This window comes from Meleagris gallopavo, chromosome 10 (genome assembly GCF_000146605.3).
Source record: "Meleagris gallopavo isolate NT-WF06-2002-E0010 breed Aviagen turkey brand Nicholas breeding stock chromosome 10, Turkey_5.1, whole genome shotgun sequence".
Classification (NCBI taxonomy): domain Eukaryota; kingdom Metazoa; phylum Chordata; class Aves; order Galliformes; family Phasianidae; genus Meleagris; species Meleagris gallopavo.
Genome location: NC_015020.2, coordinates 7,438,930 through 7,446,394, shown reverse-complemented (window position 1 = coordinate 7,446,394; position 7,465 = coordinate 7,438,930). Strand labels below are relative to the sequence as shown.

General features: G+C 39.9%; 1 long non-coding RNA gene across 1 annotated transcript; it reads right to left on the bottom strand.

The window, feature by feature from the left end:
• Window positions 1-2,058: 2,058 nt before the first annotated feature.
• LOC109369216 lies at window positions 2,059-7,459 on the bottom strand. The gene is made up of 3 exons (XR_002117952.2): window positions 3,647-7,459; window positions 3,236-3,296; window positions 2,059-2,897 (listed from the first exon to the last, which is right to left on the bottom strand). It is a non-coding gene; the product is annotated as an uncharacterized LOC109369216 (long non-coding RNA).
• Between the last annotated feature and the right edge of the window lie 6 nt (window positions 7,460-7,465).

The following is a 7,465-nucleotide window of genomic DNA, read 5'->3' as shown; positions in this document are numbered from 1 at the left end:
CGTGCGGGCACGGCGCTCGGCTCCGCGCAGATAGCACCGCTCCTCTGCGCTTTCTGGAGGAGCGCGGTGAGGCTCGGAGAAGCGCTCCGGTAGCGCTGATGTGTCAATCTACAGTAGATAAGCATCACCAGCGCCGAATGGAAGCAGACCTCCGTGCGCAAGGCCCCCATACAACTCAGAAATGTGTCTATTTTATCACACATCGGCTGTGATGCCCTGCTGCTGACACACCCTATATGTAGGTGGCATGCACTTAGCGAGCACTACCACCTTAAATAGTTCCCATACCAGTGATACTCTGAATCTTAACAGGGCTATATTGGGATCACCGCAGTCACCACACAGCACTGAAACCACACGAGCAGCCACTGGGATAACACACAAGGGATGTCCTCCAAACAGCTTGCGTGGGTCAGCCGAGTAGAACAGACAAGGGGAAACAATTGGTTCATACATAAATCATGGTGCAAATGCCAGGAGGCAAAGCACGCACTCGCAGGGCACAGCTGGTGTAGGAACCAAAGGACAGCTAACAGAAGCAGGCTGTTCACCTGAGCACCTGCTGTCCATCGGGGAGCTGCAGTGAGGCCAAGCACAGCCACACCAAACCCTGCCTTCCTGCTGCATTCACAGTTAGTCTGCAGCCACAGGGAGTGTCCCAGCCTCAGAGCAGGAGCTTGGTGGCCTTGTTCAAGGATTAATCAATAAAGCTCATCTGGTACATTGTCACTCAATAGATTTACTTATTGAGTTACACAGGATTGAATGAATTACCCTGTATTTCTAAAGGCAATATGATTTCACTATAAGTTTATCAAAACAGAATAAATCAGGTGGGAAGGGACCTTGCAGGGCTCCAGTCAGCTGCGAATTCAGCTCAGCATTTGTCCAGCCTTGTAATCTCAACAGATGGGGACTGTGCAACCTCCCAGACAGCATGCCCTACCTGACCTCACCAGGAGGAGAGCTTCCCCTTCAATACCGTTTAAGCCTTTCTTGTTTCAATTTCTACTTGGTGTCTTATATCTTCCCATCCTGCTCCACCACAAGGACCCTGACTTCACTTCCTTCATAACCTCTATTAACCAATTGGGGAGCTCAGGAGGGGGGTGAAGGCTTCTTTCTATGCTTCACAAAGGCTCTTCTTGTACCAGTTAGGAAAGCTCACTTTCCTCAGCCTCTCATGGAGAGAGTTTTCCAGACTCCCCCGTGCCTGGTGACCCTCTGCTGAGCTTTCCAGTTTCTGCCATTCAGATACTAGGGAGCCCAGAACTGGCCTGGACTCTCTAATCACAGCCTAACTTGCACTAAGCAGAGAGGAACAATCACTTCCCTCCTTCTGCTGGCTGCAATCCATTTCATACCGCCTTGGGAGCAGCAGGTCTCGTTTACTCCAGGGCCCATGCTCAGTATGCTCTCTGGCAAGACCACAGAGTTGCTCCCTGGTCAGGTCCCCAGCCTGCATCATTGTCAGAGGTTATTCCATCCTACATGTGGCACTTCTAATTTGTTCTTGCTCAAAATCATAGGGTTCCTCTCAGCCCATTCCCTCATCATCTCTGAATGGCAGCCCCACACCCAAGACAAGTGACTCCTTCCACACTCTTGTCCTCCCTCCTCCAGGCAGCTGATAAATGAGACAGGTCCAAATTACCCATTACTTTGGCAATACAGCTAATTTTAGCTAACCTGCATCTTGCAACAGGCACAGCCTGAACATTCTTCACTTCTTTCTGGAAAAATAGACATAAATGTTGCTAAGGCCACTGCAGCTCAACATCATAACACTCTAACAGTCTTCAATTCTGTATCTGTCATTTTTAACTCCTGCCATCATCCTTACATCTTCAAGAAAAAAACAGGGAGTGCAACATTACCCTTTATCACAAAACAGATCATGCAATTAAAAACTGTCTATACTAGTGACTGAATGCAATCCATAGAAATAAGCAGAAGTGGGAATGAAGCAGTGCTGCACGAGTTGACTAGCATATATTTCTGACATGCAGCAGAACCATTATCAGAGGTCTTAAACAGTTTCTTTTATGAGTATCATACCAAACACTGTACTTAAATATTAACACAATATATACACTAGAAACATCCAAAAATTAACACCAAATACCTGGAACACATTTTACTTGGCCTCAATTTTACTCAATGTTGTCAGCTCATGCCATTCATATGCTCAGCATCAGATAATCACTTCCACAAAATCAGTAAGACAATACATGGGCACTCTCAGGAATTTGCAGGCAATGAGTGGCAGCTTTTTCCTAGCAGCATAATAACAAATACTGCATTTTGGCAATACTTTTTAATCATATACAGCTAGATGCATGTGTACCCAAACAAAATATTTACCATCTAATAAAAATTATTTGTTAGCTGAAATTCACACAAGTTAATAGAACAATTATCTGTTATAATTCAACTGAAGTGCAGTAACACCCGATAGGGATGATTAAGAAACAATCAAAACAAATAGATAAATTAAGTGGGACACTGGCTTTTTTTCCTAATAGCCTTGTAGCTGTCAATAGCCCAAAAGTAAGAGAAGAAGAAAAGATGCACTTACTCTGCCTGAGGGAAAAAGGAAGAAAAGCTAGTTGTAGCAGGTTTGACTATGATAAATGTATCAGGACAATTATAATCTCTATCACACATTATGCTGTTAAAAGTTTTGTGGGAAAATCAGCCACAACACAGAGCTACAACTCTGCTTATAGTACTCATATTTACAGACTGAAAATGCAGGTTATATTTAATTCATCTACCTGTTTATTTAAGGTGTGAAGCAACAAGAAATTCATTTTTCATTTGCCCTTGTTTCCCCATAAACGAAGTAGTACAGGCGTGTGCAGCAAGTTTAAGCAGTGTGACTTCAGTATGAGTAGCTGATAGGAAGAAGAAAAGTAGGTCAACATCTCAGACATTTTTGCATACATCAATAGATAATCTGTTAACTACGCCTGAGAGGAAGCCATTGTCCTTGCTGAAAAACACAAACTAGTCAGGCCTAAGCAACATGCTGCTTAACATCCAAAGCCACAACCAGGAACGCATTTCCAGACCTCTACTTAATTTACGTACCTGGGAACCAGAGATTACATTTCTGCTATTATGGAAGTAGCATTATCAACATTATTTCTTGTACAGATAGTCTTAGATGACAGGGTTGGAAGCTGCATTATTTACAAAGTTCTTCATTAAAAAGGAGTTTGGAAATACTTACCCTCCTGCACAGCCACAAAGGTCATCTGTGAGTCAAGCAGCATCCTCACCTAATATCATATCTAAAACAGGATTGAAATAAAACTCTAATATAACTGTATTTTTTTTCCCCACTAATATAACACTGAATAGTATCAGAACATGAAAAATACATCTGTTTAACTCAGTAAAAGAGCTTTTAATTAGTATGCATTAATACACAGTAATTCATACTAATACATCAATGTTTAAATCACATCAATACTACCCATCTAGAGGAAGTACTATAAATATCATAAAGCCCAAGAGGCTAGAAACAGACTTAATATATTTTATTGATAGACTAAAAGATAGCTCAGCTGAATTGCATGATTCAGTGTTTGCTTGAGATACCATAACTGGAAAAAAGAGAAAACAAGACACTTGATAATACCTTTGAATTCTGTGTATTACCCACTGCAGGAGCCAAAAGCCATTTCTGGCTTAATACTGTGGACTAGTGTGAAGATAAATAGTTTTTCATGAAATCATACCCAATTCTGCAACACAGTTCAAAAAAAGGCCATTAAGAACAAGCAACCAGTTTATGTCATCTGACTGAATGATCCTCGGGATATACACAAGATAAATTAGAATATGTCAAAACAGTAAAAAAGTCACAGCTGAAGGATTGTTTGGTTTGGGATAAAATGAATACTGGCTGTGCTCTAGTTTCAAGCCAAGTTAATTAAATCTCCACCAGCACAAAATTTTTCAAGGCCAACACTTTGGACCCTTACTAGCTTCTACAAAAATGCAATGATAAATTCAGATCCTGTGATTCCTCCAAACTGCCTTTCCTAGCATGTGGTTCCAAATTGTTTCATCCTGACAAGAGGTACCATGCCTTTGTTAAGACTGGTGCCAGAATACAGAAGTGTTGTGTGATTCAGGACACTGTGATTTGTTAGCAGAGGCTAATTTGGGTATGCTTCTGCTGTATTAAGACTCTAAAGACAGCTTTCCTTCACAGATCAGGCTCTTGAAGGACACAGAACACTTTGTAGAACAGGGGCTGTTACCTGAGCTTTATTTATCACGCAGCTTCAAACACACACACACACACAACGGAGTGACCATCCAACTGATAAATCAGAGTCTGCCTGTGTGGGTTAATACTGAATACATTCAAGCATTTTTGGAGGACTGAGACTTTACAAGCAATACTTTAGGAGGACTAGGACTTTATTTTAAGCAGTACAAGTAATACAACAGAGCTTACTTAACCACATCATACTTGTTTCCACTGAGGTCATTTTTCAGTTTAATTTAGTTTCAAACATCCAATTTCATTTCTTTGACAACAGAGTTACAGTGCTTACAACTGCCACTGTTGAAAGCGCTGATCTGGGTGCAGGTTATAGCCTAAATATCATACCAGTTCAAGACCAGAAAACATGCTAAAGCCAAAACAAAGGAAAAATAATTCCACCAGTTCCAAATACTGTTATTCTCAGGGGAAAAAAAGCTGCAAGGCAAGAATAAGAGTGCCCAGCAGGGAAGTAGCACTACAGAAAGGATACCAGAGAAACACAGGTTACTTAAGTAACACCCCATCTCTAAAGATACACACAAATGCTGTACAGTATTTTAAAAGCCTCAAGACATTGATTTTGCCTACAAACAGTTGCCTGTCCAAAAAATAGATTTCTTTTCATTCTTAGTATTTCATGACTCAAGTCTTACATTCTTCAGAAAAAAAAGACTACTTTTGAGTTACCTGTTCTATCTGAATGTAACTATGATGTTTGAAGATACTGATTTCCTCAAAACTTTGTTTTATATTTATTTAATAAGAAATCCCTTTTATTTGAAGTGTATTAGGTCCTCCTACAATGAAATTCTGTACTTTAAACTTGCAGAAACCTTATGAAAGTGATAATACAGGATTTTGACTCAATGAGTGATAACTCAGTATTTACCCTTTTTCAAGGAAATTCTTCATTATTTTGAGTACATTTTGATTAAAGAGTCTATAAAAACAGAAAATCATGCCTTTGATTTTCATCATAAACTTTAATCAACGAAGACTGCAATTCTTTACTTTAAGAATATGAATATACAACAGTTGAATGTAAAAAGTAAAGCTTAAAAGTAAAGGTTATACCTGAACCAAAGTCTGTGAGATAATTGCAGAAGTATTTCCTCATTTTAATACTAAACAGCTCAGGTTAAAAGAGAACAGTAAGAGCAAAAACTTCCCTTATAAAAAAAGAACTGAATAGAGGAATACAGTTAATAAGGGAAGTACACATACTATAGTACCTAAACAAGAAAATTAGTAAGGCAAGTACATATACTACACATAAGCAGAGAAAATAGGACCTACAACAAAAAGTCAAAACTTAAACCACACAAAAACAGCCTAATGACAAAAGCCATATGTAAACATGACTTAGCAATTGTATTTCTAACAAAACAATTTTATGATAGAGCTGTAACTCCAATTCCAGCTGAAACCCAATATCACAAAGAAATTAAACTACTCAACAACAGAAAACAAACAACCAGACAAACAAACAAGCAAAAATACCTTCTACCCAACAACAAAAAGCACAAATCCAGTTACCTTGGGGCTGTGCTTATATAGGTTCTGGTGCGGTGTAGGTGAGGCCCCCAGGTGGGGCTGCTTAGGGCCCTCACCCCACCTATTAACTCACACAGCTTTCTGGGAGTTTTCAACTATATAAGGGTCTGCATGTTAGTTTTGGATGTTGAAATGGCTTGTGAAGGTTGTTTGTTGCTTTTTGCTTATCTCTTGGACAGGTAATTTAGCAATTTTCTATTTTTTTTTTAAGGTAAGATATATTAGTTCTGTTTGTAATTTTTGTAAGCAGTCTGTAGGCTATCTGCCTGGTACCTAGCTTTGTGGTTTTTAGTTTTTTGTTTTTTTTTTTAAGTATTGATGTTTTAAGATCTTAAAAGCTCTTATTATAGCTAATATTTCTTTTGAGTAACTGTAAGAGTTTTTTTTTTTTTATGAACCTGAAGTATTTTTTCAAAACTAAGAAACTCTGGTATGTTTGTTTAAGAAAAGACTACTTTAACTTAGCTTGGTAATAGTCAGATCCAGTAAAGAGTATTATCTGCTCTTTCTAGGTACTAGAAGTATATCAAGTTTGTTTAAGAGTGCTGAGGAATGTAGGATATAGAGAACTACCTTAGTGTTTATCAGGTTGTACATCTCTATTGATGAAGCAATGTTGAATTACAGCACGTGGTGTAAGTGCTGTTCAGAAACAGAGTTCCCACAGTAGGGCCATACAAGTAGGGATCTTCCAAAAGGTGTCTTTGTAGTAATTACAGGACATATGAGTGTTTTGGGAAGTTTTTGTGAAGAATAGAAGCTGAAAGAGTCAAGTAAAAATGCCCTTAATTTTGAACTGGAAGAGTGTGTTTACTAATTAAGTTCTGGGTACTGTAAAACTGTAAAAGCAAGAGTACTTTTTTCACTTCCTTTTTCAGTCCTTGCTTATTTCCTTCTGGGATTGTGCTACACTTTGGTTTTGCTTAGCTGTGCATGTCACTTGTGATGTTTGCAGTCATTTGGGGTGTATTCCTATAGAAATGTTTTAACAGTATTTTTTTCTGAATGAGTAGCAGATATATCAAAGAACATTCTGTAGATTTCACGTGCTCAGCACCATACGGCACAGTCTTGCGTGTTCCTTCTTTGTGAGAACACTTGTGTGGCTGTAGGAAGATACAGATGGTGGGTGTTGTTAAGCGATGTTCTGTGAAGAGGAAGTGGAGGTGCCGGTAGGTGCTGCTCATGGCTTGCTCTGGATAACTCCAGGGATGGGTGTGTGGCTGCTCCCTGGAGTCCAGGTGCTGGCACTGAACTGTTCCTTATGCAGGATTTGCAGTATGAGTGCTGCTGGGATCATATCACAGCACCGTTACTGCATGTAAACACAGATATACGTTTTCTTCTTCACTGCAAGCTTATGAGTATTCGTTCCTCGTATTGGAACTGGAGCCGATGCATAAGGAGTTAAGAACTTAGATATGAACTGCTGAAAAGACCCAGCCACTGTTTGAATTCCAACAGGAAGAAACAGAATTCAGAGTTTAAACGTCAACGTCTGCAGGCTGTTTTTGAAAACCCCGCATTCAGCACGTTGAACGTCAGCAGAAAGCCGTGCCCTAGCGGGCCGCACCCCGCAGGAGCCCCGGTTCGCTGCGGAGCTGCCCCGGCCGGGCTGCAGCAGCT